The following is a 13,857-nucleotide window of genomic DNA, read 5'->3' on the forward strand; positions in this document are numbered from 1 at the left end:
AAGTAATTAGTTACTTAGTTACATTTTTAAAGCATGATACACAACCTGAATACGTAGTAAAGCAATAGACCCTTCAGCCCAATTCTATTTTTTATGCATAATCCATCATATAAAATTGAATCAAATGGAAAGTCTCTTTTAAAAATTGTTTTATTAGTTTTAATCTTTTAATTTTATGCACATTGCATTAAGCAAAAATTAATTTATATGCAACTGTCTTTGACTTGAAGAAATTGTTTAACATTTAAACCTATTTTCTGCATATTCCAGCATGTAAAATAAAATAATGTTTTGCATATACATGGACTCTTTCAAATTGATGCAAGTAAAAGTAAGCAAAAAATAAACAAAATCAAAGATTCAACAGTACTAAGTCCTGTCGCTTTTAAATCTATTGTCACCTGTTTAGCGGTAGTGGGGCCGGTGCTGCCCGGTGCCACAGCAGTCATTCTTTTATTAATGGTGGCTTATCATTCAAAGCAGAGGATACCCAGAGTTTACTTTTAAATACATTTCTAAGATGTGTATGAAACTGGATTTGGCCACTTCTGACCTTCAAGTACAGCTGATTCTTCTACACTATGATGACAGCACACATGATCTGTGGAGTTCCTCTTCAGGATCTTCTTATCATTCATCAGAATACAACACGGCTGTAGAAAAAGCAAAAACAAATACTAAAAACTAAAACAGATATGCTATACTTTAATCATATCCAAGTGAAAGTTGAGCTTTTTAAAGCGGGATCCTGGGTTCTTACATTCTTCATACAGTAAATCCCATAACTATCGCTCTTTATTATGTAATACTTCTTTTGATTAGCTCTACTTACCCTTTCACAACATCTGCACTTTGGTGAAGGTTTTGCAGTAACAGTTAACTGACAGCATAGATGTGTTTCTTTGTTGAAAGTATTAGTTCCACATGATTGAGCTGTAGAAGCAAAGTCAAGATGTAGGTATCACTCGCAGTAGCTGGTATCTAGAATAGATGAAGGGCTAGTCATTTTGAATAGGATACAATGAGATTCGGAGTGCTATTGCACATTGGTATGTCAAGTTTAAAGCTACATAAAGGCATTTATGATTAAATAAAGCTTACATAAGAACACCAAAAGAATGTTACTCAAAAAATAAGAATTAAAAACTGAGTACTAAAACTAACCTTTATTTGAGAGTGGTGTAATCCTATTGTAAACTAATTCATCTACTGCAAGTTAAAACATGCACACTAATATGGCAGGTTACTCATCTCAGTGATGGTTGTGTTTTTGACTGTCCTGCTGGGTGCTTCTGCCGCCTTCTCTCAACCACTGAATACGACCCACATTCCTGTGGCCAGTCTATCTGTCATGGTGCTGGGTCGTTGACCCAGCGTTTTGTGTTTTATATGATTATTGTCTTCTGTTCTAGTTTATTCTGATGCTAGTATTCTGTGTCCTGCCCTTGTGCCCTGGGATTTCCTGTTTTATTCTGAAGGTCTGTGTCTATGGTCATTGTGTTCAGCTTGTATCCTCCAGTCATTATGTGTATTAGAATCAGCTGTGCTCCCACCTGTATGTCATTACCTGGTCTCCTTGTTTGTGTGTGTGTGTATATATAGTGAGTGTTGGTCTGTGCTTGTTGTCGGCTCGTCTGCGTTCCATGGTGTTCTGTTCCTTAGTCTGCGTCTCTCTGCCCCTCACCCCGTTTTGTAGTGATGGGCAGATGAAGCTTCATGAAGCACTGAAGCTTTTCATCCAATTGGTTCACCCCAACGCGAAGCTTCATGAAGCTTCATTTGCTCTAGCAGGACACCTACTGGACGTAAAAATAATAGCTGGCATGAATTTGAAGAGTGTGGCATTTTGCACACAGCCTGTAAATGTCAACAACAAAAGGAGTGTGTAAAACATGTATATTGTAGTGATGGCAGTATACTGTGTATATTTATAGTGGCAGTATGGGAAATGATTATTTGGAAATGCTTGAAATGGAAATGATCATTTACTGTGAGGTGAGGTGTGGTTGGGGTGTGGACAGTAGTTGTGCGTTTGTAACGTTGAGGTATGGACAGCTACACACTGAGGCTTTGAGCCTCAGTCCTGCCTGTTCACATTTTATTCTGTAAAAACTAAATTTTCACTGCTTTGATGACCTTTTTAGTGGGGAGAACATAGTTAGGATTTAATGATTTAACAAATCTTTTGAATCCTTTGTCCTCCACAATGCTAAATGGCTGGGAGTCCTCAATCACCATGCTGACCAGGTCTTCATCTATTTGAGATTGTTCTCCTGAGGAAAGACAATAAAGATAAAGCACAAATATAAATATCACACGTAACTTATAACAGTTGTATAATATTGTTATATCATTTAGTAACATTACTGCATCCTATATTATCATTGCATTTGATGGCTCACCTGGTCTTGCTCCACAATCGGTGTCCCCCTTATTCTCATGCAAAGCTCTGTAGTGCCTAAGCATGGATGAGGTGTTGTTGTTGTTATATCCCAGCTCCCTGGCACACAGCAAACACTTCACCTTGTACAAAAGTCAAGACAGCTCAACATAAATTGTATTGCACCATCAGTATCATGAAAATACATCTTCTGTAGAAATTTACATAGCTTGTTGGGAGGAATAAGATCAAAATGTTCCCACACAGGGGAGGACATCCTCCTCTTCTTAGCGGGCTCCATTCTCTCCTAACTTTCTCTCCTCACTCTCATAAACCTCCAAACGGTCTCCAAACTCTCACTAACCGCAACTCTCCATCAAACACCCACATTTTTGAATGAAGTCTGAGGGGTTTATATCGCTGTCATATCTCGCGGCAAAGTTCGAACAACTTCCTGAACCAGTCACGTGGTACAGCCGGGCAGCGAGGCTTCGGACGTCATCATTTTCAGCTCCTCCCATAAATGAAGCAAGCCTCGATACGCGCTTCGCGGAAACGCCCCCTCCATTACTCGACACACGCTCCGAAGCCTCGATACAGAACGTCCCATCACTACCGTTTTGTATGATCTCAGGTTTGTTATTTAGTTTTCCCAGTTTAGGTTTCTTCAGTTATTTGTCATCCCTCATTGCCTGTTTTGCCACTCCGCCACTTTGTAAATAAACGTCACTCGTATCATCAGTCACGGCCTGCATTTTGGGTCCTTTTTTCCTCCAACACCACGCGGCTCGCCTCGTGGTGTTGTTAGTTTAAAGATGTTTTTACTATGTTATTTTGTGAATAAAATATGGGTTTATGTGATTTGCTATTGTGCTTGCATTCTGCTTGTATTTACATTTTACTCATCATCTCAACTTTTTTCTTTGGAAGTCGGGTTGTAACATGACATTTTCCATTCATTTGTCCAAGTTTGCTCACCTTTACCACAACACAATGTTCGGCAGCCTTGCCTCTGTCAGTGCGCCCCAGGGTGGCTGTGGCTACAATGTAGCTTGCCATCACCAGTGTGTGAATGGGTGGATGACTGGATGTGTAAAGCGCTTTGGGGTCCTTAGGGACTAGTAAAGCGCTATACAAATAAAGGCCATTTACCATTCAGCCTTTGGTTCAGGTGTCACTATTGACTGGCAGCATATTATGTTGACCGGATTGTAGGCCTTCAAGTCACAGCAGCTCAACACTTTTTCACTCAGACCCTGTGTAACACTGACTGTAAAATCAAGACACAGATACCAACACCATAGTGTAACAGTTGTAAGTTTGTTGTATGTGCATTACATAACTAGGAAATTAAGCCTGAAGCATAGTCTAAAAGTATCCTGGTGTGTTTCCCTTATAGTTAAGCAGCAGTGAGTCAGCAGGGAACAATCTTCTTGTAGGTCTGGAACAAATTATGGGTTCAGGCAAAACTGCAGGAAAAGAAAAAGTCAGTAAATCTCTGGTCTTTCATAGGGTTTCATCAGACAACATCAAAGTCATCAAAGTCATTATAAACTCTAGGGACAAGTGGGAGACTGGAAGAAACGGATCTCTGATTTCCTCACCGACACTTTTCCAAAAATGCCTCAATCTGCTTACTGCACACAATGTCATGGTGAGTGGTCCGCACATGTTCATAGAACTAAAAATAAGGACTGTTGCAATAGCTTTGAATAAATGGAAACATCTAACTTAGTTTAAGTGCTTGTAGATGGATGATTCATATTTTAAAAATGCTTTAAAAAGCAAGCAAATAAATATTTTGTTGTTATCTTCTGTGTTTGGCTGTTTCTAATCATTACTCACTGAGAAATTCTGTTAGCAGTTATATAGCTACCATTATTTATACCAGTGTAACAGGTATATACTATACATAGTATATACACTATGTATATACATACAGCTACCAGTTATTTCTTGCAGTATTAAATAGTCTATAGCAGGACAATTCGACTGCTCCACAGACTGCAGCCTCAAAAATAGCCAAACACTTGAACAACCAGGCACTGAAATTACTGCTTTAAACATTTTTAGGCTTTTCATACCATTAACTAAACCGATTATTAAGTTATTCCATGTTCACCTCATTTAGGTGCTCTGTTTCTTGCAAAAGCATAAAGTCAAAATTCTAATTCAAATTATTGTTATTCTTTCATTAGCCAGTTTAATAATTCATTACCTGTGATGCTGTGTTCATAATGTATTTTACAACAAGTTCCAGGATTGTAAGGCTCCTTTCCACAAGAAGATAGACTTGCAGTACACATATCATGTTTAAATATAAACATTTTACAGTTGAAATATTCACTCATCCTCTGCAATACTGACCTCTGATGGACATGTGTGATAACACTCAGTGAGAACAGCATCATTAGCACCCATAATCTGTACTGACACAAACGTCTAATTACTTTTTGTACATGCACCTCCTCTAAAAAATGTGCTTCCTGTGACTATAATATTCACCAAGTACTCACCAATTTCCATGAGTCACCCCTGTACGAGTACACTATTTCTTTCTACTTTTCTTTCTATTGACTAGGCGAATGTTTGTGACGTTGGACCAACACGTGTATGTGTGGGTTTTTTCCGCCAACGTTACGAGACTACACCCTCACATATGCACAGTGTGGGTGAAGACATGGTGACTCACTGATGACAAGCCTTTCTGGAGATTGCATTACCTCCCACTGCAGGCCCTCTCAGTTAAGCTCCAAAGTGGGAGTTACTAAGCTTGATATAAGCTTCCTAAATGCTGAAGGAAATTGCAGTTGCTTTTAAATCTATGAGTTATTTAGTAATTACGCAGGGTATACATGATTGTTGATGCACTTCTACACAGTTTAATTTAAAAAGAATGATTTTGGGTCTTTTCAGATGAAAGTATCAGTCGCTTTCACACATAACTTATGCTGCCAAATAGATTGTCCTTTTCCTTTTTTACAGCATTATCACTATAAAATGCTGCATCTCAACATTAGTAGGAGGGTTTCTAAATTCCCCCAAAAGAAGAAAGGAATAGCAAAGGCGCACTGAAAATATGGGACCAGGTGATGGCGGGGCCTGGCACTGGTGGCTCGGTTGGGCCCCTTCCAGGGGATAGGGGTACCCTCGGACCTTGAGCCTTTGGGACCGGGGCTCGGATGCTCTGGCGACTGGCTGGGCCTGTGGACTCGTCACTGCAGCCCACTGTGGCGTCTGCACCGTGGCTGCTGGGTGGTCCCACGTCTGGGGCTCTCCTCAGCTCTATCCAGGAACGTGGCGCGGTTGCTGGCTCAGTTTGTCTACCGATACCTTTTTTGTTTTTTCTGACCACTACTCATGCTAGGGTCTTCATCTGGGTTGGAATTTTCTCCAGGATCCATGTCAGATTGACAAATTTTTCTTTTCAAATATGTATCTATTGCTGTTATGCACTGCGTTTTCTCACTCACAGGATGACTATTAGGCCTATGTAATTTATTCTTCATCGTCTTCTGTTTTACTGGCAGTTGGCAACCCATTTAATTAGAGGAGGTAGTTGTACTGCCCTCTAGTCATAGAGAATGTAATTGCTCCGCTCCTCACTCACGCTGTTTGAGTACTAATCAGGTGCAACCAGACAATCTTCAACGTCACACCTATATGCTGCGGGACAGTGGCTGGGAAACATTGTGTTAGAGGATACAGTAATTAAGCGGCTTTTATAGGTACAAATTTCCAGCACACCTTTAACTAGTCCACTCTGGTGGAACTTAAAGGATTTAAAACTGGATCATCAGAGTTCAAAGTATAAACCGTTTGGAAATAGTCCCAAAACTATTTCCAAAAGTTAGATCCTGCTAACGCAAAAGGTTTTATGTTTGGGTTTTTTTTTGTTTGTTTGTTTTTTAATGCAACCTTGCTTTCCTTTCTTCTTGTTGGCTGAACACTTTTATCTTTGTATAGTACTGCTCCGTATTTTTCCTTTGATGTTGCCCTCAAGCTGCTAATTGGAGTTTGTTGGAGTTCGATAAAAGTCCATTTTTTATTTTTATTTTTTTCAAACAGCTTGATACATGTTTCAGTGAAGTTTTCTTGAAACTGGCAGCAAAAGAAAATTATTTGTCTGTAAAAGACACTTCTTACCGTTATCATGCCTCACAGATAGCCCATATGGCCCCCATTACCCACACCATTGTGTGTCAGCAACGGCCACCTACCTGCTGATCGTTGCCTGGGGCTGTCCTGGCTTTCCTTCTAATACTCACCTCCTTATTTTCATTTATATGCACTAGCTATATAAATGAAATGTTCTCTGATATCTCAGGAAAATGTAGTTACATAGCCCACAGGCCACTGTGTTTATCAGACTAACTTACTGCTGATTTTAAAGCCTAGCCCTATAGGCCAGAGCAAAGTGGTGCAGGGGAGGTTGTAAATTTGGTAATCATGTTTATCTGGGAGGAAAGTTATCTAAGTTCCCAAATGAGTCAGTGCTTGTTTGCACCTTTGTAATGCTGTGATTGCCAAGCCAAAGATTATCTCAACTCACAACCTGAAGTTCTGCTTTGAAGAGATGTGTCTGTCTGATATGTTTTGCCTTTGATGTCTTCAATAAAATTTTCTTGTACAGCCTCTTTGATGTGTTTTTTTTTTTTTTTTGGAAAGACGTCATTAACATTATTTAGAAAACAGAAACTATGATATCTTATACTGAACTTACTAAACGGCCCCAAAACCTCTACAGAAAAATGTAGATGAGCAGAAGTAGATATAAAAACTGCAAGAACTCCAAGATTGTACTCTTATACCACAGGCTGCTTCAGTCAAGGACAATGATGACCTTCTTCTTTCTATGAAACACATTCAAGTACATCCAGTATCAACCCATGTATTAATGCATCTTGGCAAACCACAACCTGATTGAATGGGTGTGTCCATTCTCTCTGAATGGATGGATCATACCATTCATACTATGTACCTAGAAGCAAAGAGCAAGACTTCAAAAACACCCTAATATGTATAACAGCTATTCAGATATTTGTAAAAGGGTATTGCACACAGGGATACTGTGCAGTGGCCTTAAAGTCATAACAGTCACCATGACCAGAAATCCACTTCCTTAAAACTGCTTTAAGGTGTGGTGAATCCACACGGCAGGGATCACTCTCTCAGCCAAAGCCTTGGTCAGATTTACTAAATGAGGCAAATTTGCACAAAGTTTTGTGGGTGATATGCTAACACTGCACTAATTTCAATTTTCAATTTCATAACGGTTTCATTTTTGAGTTACTTTTAGTAAATAAATATTTTAGTCAACAGCAGCAACTTCAAATTAACTCTGAAGGCAGGCTAATTGACCAAAACAGGAGCTTTTATGGAAAGTGCAGAACGTCATCAGCTTTCAACCCACAGACCTAACTCAGGGAAACATGGTTTTCAGTTCCAGAAAACGTGACCAGATGTAATTCAGTCAACACTAACCAAGTTTAGGGCCAGACTCAGATCACTAAGCAATCATTTCTGGAACAGGCCCCTGGTTGACTGGATACATGAGATTGCAGGTTTTAAACATGTCCTGATTTTGTTAGAAATAACAAATTAAGAAATTCACTGAAAGACAGAAAGAGAGATTTGTGTGTTTGGCTACAGGATGTTTGTACAACCATAGGGAGTGTGTGTTTAGTACACTTCACCAGCAAATTATACTCATTTCTCTTTGATGTTAGACTTCTCTGGATGTTTTTTGTCACCGATTCTAGGCCAAGCAGGGTAGTGTGTGCGTTTCAGTTGCTTCCAACTGGCATTGCTACAGTGTATGAAGTAGTGGAAAATGAACATAAGTCTCAACAACAAAAACAACTCTAAGGTTGTCAGCTGGACAAGGGTGGAGTGCCTACTAATGTGTTGGGAATGTGTTGCTGCCCCAGCATATGTAGTTCAAGTATTTTGGTGGTTTTCATGAGTCAGGGGAAAAGTGGAATGGGAGACTGTGACAAAGTGGAGAAGCAGTTGCAATTCTCTCCATTTGTCCCATATGTGTTTACCTTTTTTTGCACATTGTACACATTATTCTGTTTCTAGGTATTTGCTATGATTTGCTATTTGTCAAGTAACATTGCTTCACTCACTATCCCGGGTTTGTTTGTGTAAGCGTTTTGTTGCCGGCAAATCAAACATTCTGCAAATTAAGACAAATACTAAGTTATGTTTCTTTATACTTTATTATGTTACAGATTAACTCATTTGTTCATACTTACTCTGTTTGTCTTTTCAGTCATCATGAGTGTCAGGTGTGGGGAAACGCCCGCCTGGCATTTCCTCATTTTAAAGTCCTGATCATGTCACACATGACATCATCAGGTCAAACCATGTGGAGGGGTTTCTTTTTCCAGAGAGATGCTTCCTTTTGTCTGTCTTAATGTTTAAAGGGATTCCTTTTGTTAATACTGCCATTTAGTTGTGTAAATGTGCATGTTAGAAGTGTGTAGAGGTTTTGTGTTTTTAGATAACCTGAGTAGAGTTTTAGATCCCTCAGTTGAGTGAGTGGTACTGGCTGGGCAATTGGAGGGAAATTGATGGCCCTATTTAAAGCCAGTCTCTACCAGATGCAGGTGAGAGGAGAGGTGTGTCACCAGAGCCATGTTATGGTGAGTTTTGTTAAATGAATTGATTTGGGGGAAGTTTTAAGTTATACATTAAATTAAGTTCACTGTAAATAAATTGCTCACCTTGGAAACCTAAAATGTCTGCATAGTCTGCTTCCCTACCACCTTCCTTGACGTTCGAGTCTGACTACTTCACAGAGACTGACAAACTGATTGGTGTATTGATCTGCTGTGGTAAAGAAAGAGATGTTACCTTGACTTATAGCTACTGAACTGTATCTGGACTTTCTCTTTTTCTGGGCCTCCCACACACCTCTGATGGTCCCAGATTAAACAGTTTAGATAGTGGCTGTCAAAGCAACAGCAGGGACATGAGCGCAATTTCACAAAAAAAAAAGACTTCCTGTACATTATGCTTGATTTTCTCTGTAACCACAACAAGGAGAGATGGGCATTTGTGCTGCTCTTTTGTGATAAGGAAGAATCTGGCACTTATTTGACCGCAGCTGTCTGTGTTTCTCCTTAGAAGATGCATATTTACAAATAACTTTCCAGCTTTGAAGGGAAAAAAAAAAAAAATCCAGCTAAGTGAGAACTAACTTGGACATGGATCAAATGAAATATCTTAGAGATGGTCGTTTACTGGAGTCGTCGGCTCTGTCCGTGTTTCCCTTTACAAAGGGAATAAATAAAGGGCTCCTTACATCTTCACCATTGCATCCTGCTCTCTCTCATTCATACACACATGTTTGTCTCACATATACTAATAGGAGGAATCTGTCAGCCTGTCTATTGCACTACAAACAGGAACTACCCCCACTTTGAACCCATCTGTGAAAAAGACTTGATTTCAGTTTTTTTTTCTTTTTAATGGCCCATCAACCTACTTTCAGGCCATTTTTTCTAAGGCAACGTTTTTAAGCGGATAACTAAAAACCTATTAAAGATAAAAGCTGGAAATTTCTATCATCAAAATGAATGAGGATCTGGCACTTTAGAAAAGAAGATAAATTCAAGTTGTTCCATAAAGTAACATATTTTAGCACAGACTAAAAAAAACTTCATATTTCAAAAGAGAACAGACACATGTTTAACTATGTTTTAGTTTGGGAGTCCCCTAAACCTAAGAGATTAAATCTGGACCTTCTCCTTTTATGGCCCTCCCACACACTCCTGATGGTCCCAGATTAGGCACCTGAGATAGTGGCTCTCAATACAACAACGGGATATGTGCACAGTTTGAATATAAATAAATATGATTTCCAGCATTATGCTCTATAGATGCTCTGTAACCAAAACAAGGTAGTAAACTGCTCTTTTTTGATAAGAAAGAATCTGGCACTTATTTAACAACAGCTCTGTGTGTATTTCTCCTTGGAAAATACATATTTATAAATAACGTACCAGCAAGTAAAGTTAGCTTCGGATTTGGAGAAAAATCAAACGAAATATCTCAGAGACAATCGACTACAGGAGTCATCTGTGGCTGGGACCTGTGTGTTAAAAAACTCAAAAGGAATATGTTTAAAATTGAAAAAAAAATTACACAGTGTGCAAATACCCATGTGCTGCAAGGCTGAATGCAGCAACCTGGATTTCATTTCAGTTTAAGGCCCTTTGCTTCATGTCTTCTGACACTCTCTCTCTCTTTAATTCAGTTCAATTCAATTTTATTTATAAGGGCCAAATCACAACAACAGTCGCAGTCCAACAATCAAGTGACCCCCTATGAGCAAGCACTTTGGTGACAGTTGGAAAGAAAAACTCCCTTTTACCAGGAAGAAACCTCCAGCAGAACCAGGCTCAGGGAGGGGCGGCCATCTGCTACGACCGGTTGGGGTGAGAGAAAGAAGACAGGATAAGGACATGCTGTGGAAGAGAGACAGAGATGAATAACAAGTATGATTCAATGGTCTATTAACACATGCTGAGTGAGAAAGGAGAGTGAAGGGAAATACTCAATGCATCATGGGAATCCACCTATTGCAGCATAACTAAGGGTCACCTGATCCAGCCCTAACTATATGCTTTAGCAAAACGGAAAGTTTTAAGCCTAATCTTAAAAGTAGAGATAGTGTCTGTCTCCTGAATCCAAACTGGAAGCTGGTTCCACAGAAGAGGGGCCTGAAAACTGAAGGCTCTCCCTTCTACGCTGCTTTAATTCCTTGATGTCTTGCATACTAAGGCCTGCAAAACCCCACACTGAGAAAATGAAATACATAAATGAACTCTATTGAGAGTTGGTGTCGGTGTCCTGCAGTTTTTAGATCTCACCCTGGGTCAACACACCTGAATCAAATGATTAAACGGTAAATGGCCTGTATTTGTATAGCGCTTTACTAGTCCCTAAGGAGCCCAAAGCGCTTTACACAATCAGTCACCCACCCATTTACACACTGGTGATGGCAAGCTACATTGTAGCCACAGCTGCCCTGGGGCGCACTGACAGAGGCGAGGCTGCCGGACACTGGCGCCACCGGGCCCTCTGACCACCACCAGCAGGCAACGGGTGAAGTGTCTTGCCCAAGGACACAACGACCGAGACTGTCCGAGCCGGGGCTCGAACCCCTAGTTCATTAGTTCATTACCAGGCCTCTGGAGAACTTCAAGACATGTTGAGGAGGTAATTTAGCCTTTAAATCAGCTGTCTTGTATCAAGGTTACATCTAAAACCTGCAGGACACCAGCCCTCGAGGCCTGGAGTTCGACACCTGTGATTTAGACTGACTAAGCTGTGTTTTTTTTTTTCTTGCTTGGATGTTGATGTTTTTGACTTTTTTTCCTCTGTCTGGTTTTGTGTAATTTTGAACGTAAAATCTTACAGTCAAGGAAAGTTTGCCCACTAACAAGAAATGATCATTCTATTATTTCAATAGTAGGTTGACAGAGATGACACAACAATAACAAAAAAAAATTTAAAAAATAAAAAATCCAGAAAACTGCATTACAAAAAGTTTAAAAATGAATTTGCCTTTTCATGCATTTCTAACTAAAATGTGAAAGTAGTTGCTAATCCTCTTTGTTTTAGTAGTTGCCATAGGAGATCATCTTGTGGATTGTCAGAACCAGCACCCCAATACAGGAAGTGGGAATCAGCTCTCTGTTTAAAAAGCCCTAATCTCTGATCTACAAGTATTACCCAGCAGGCGATCCAGGGTTCAGATTAAGCTAGTGAATGAAAGGACTCGCCTGGTCCTACCTCTCTCTCCAAGAATGTCCACCTACTCTGGCAAAAACTGGGGCCTGAGCATACTTGCAGGCCAGGTATCTAATCACCACACCTGTTACAGCAACTCCCAATGGACTTGGAATATAACTAGGTACAATTTAGGGGCCTGACGTAGGCCAAATTAGTCTGAAGCTATCTATGCAGGATCAAGCTATAAGTAACTAAGAGTAATGCTGGTCTTTCAGTAGCCAATTCACCACTTTAGATCAGAGTGGACTGGCTGAGCAACTATTAAATTGACCATTTTACATATAAATTTTACATATAAATATACTGATCCGCTATATCCTCCTGTTTATGGTGTTGTGGCAAATCCACTAGCCCAAAAAAATGGATCGGACATCAATTGGAGAAACGATAGTCTTTATATAAGGCTTCAAAAAGGGGAATGTACAACAAATAAACTGCTCGACATCAGAGCAACATATAATGGCTTCCCAAACTTTCTTTGCTAGCTAAAACCCAGAGTAACTTTCATCTACCACAAAGGATTCTGGGAAACGCAGTTTCTAATGAAAATAACTGTTAAATGCTCCCTTTTAGCAGAAATTAAATCTATAATTAACAGCCCTCACTAAACATGTGACTAACACTTAAATCACTTACAAAATAATCAAAATGCTGTTATCAAACAAAAACTGCAATAAAGTTACAACATCCTCCCCCCCGATGAACAATCTGTTCATCTAAAGCTCTAGGTTATACAACAACTGAATCGGTCTTCTTAACAGAGTCCCCGTTGTCGTGCGAACTAAGCAAGATCTAACAAGACCGTCTCGACCAGGAAACATTTCTTCAATTCTTCCAAGTTTCCACACTTGTCTGGGGAGGTTGTCATGCCCAATGAGCACGACATCCCCTAGTTTTAGGGGTGTAGGCTTTGAAGCGTCACAGCAATGAGCTGACTTCAACTCCAACAGATAGTCCCTTCTCCAGGTGTTCCAGAAGTTGGTCATAAGTTTCTGCCGGTATCTCCATCTCCGAGTAATATCCTCTTTGTTAGGTGTTGGATGGTGTGTGTCCTTCGGGATTGACTTGGGTGGTAGAGATGTCAGTCGTTTGCCCACCAAAAAGTGGGCTGGAGTAAGTGGTTGCGGTTCATTTACCTCGTTGTGCACAAAGGTGAGAGGCCTTGAGTTCAGAGTAGCTTCGACTTCCGCCAACACAGTACACATTTCTTCAAAGTGGAGCGAAGCTCTACCTAACACCTTCTTGAGACAGATTTTCACTGATCTGACAAGACGTTCCCAGAATCCACCCCACCAGGCTGCTCTTTCTGCAATGAACTTCCAAGTAATTCCTCTTTCCGAAAAAAACTCCAGCAAATGTGGGTCTTTAATTGTCTTCCACAGCTCCTTCAAATCTTGGTCTGCTCTCTTAAATGTTCTGGCATTGTCAGAATAGATAACTCTGCATAGCCCTCTCCTGGCAATGAATCTCTTCAACGCTAGCAAAAATGTCTCAATTGACTGATCTGACACAAGCTCTAAATGGACCGCTTGTGTCACAGCACAGGTAAATAGGGCAATGTAGGATCTTTTCACAGAATCCTCTGTTTTCACATAGAGTGGCCCAGCAAAATCCACACCTGTAACTTCGAATGGTGGTGACTCGGATATTCTGTCCCTAGGCAAAGGTGC

The 13,857-nt window shown here is 40.1% G+C and overlaps 1 long non-coding RNA gene across 1 annotated transcript; it reads right to left on the minus strand.

The window, feature by feature from the left end:
- Positions 1 to 181: 181 nt before the first annotated feature.
- On the minus strand, positions 182 to 1,623 carry LOC143421949 (uncharacterized). The gene is made up of 3 exons (XR_013101551.1): positions 1,165 to 1,623; positions 833 to 981; positions 182 to 653 (listed from the first exon to the last, which is right to left on the minus strand). It is a non-coding gene; the product is annotated as an uncharacterized LOC143421949 (long non-coding RNA).
- Positions 1,624 to 13,857: the final 12,234 nt, after the last annotated feature.

The sequence above is a fragment of the Maylandia zebra genome, linkage group LG14 (genome assembly GCF_041146795.1).
Source record: "Maylandia zebra isolate NMK-2024a linkage group LG14, Mzebra_GT3a, whole genome shotgun sequence".
Lineage (NCBI taxonomy): Eukaryota > Metazoa > Chordata > Actinopteri > Cichliformes > Cichlidae > Maylandia > Maylandia zebra.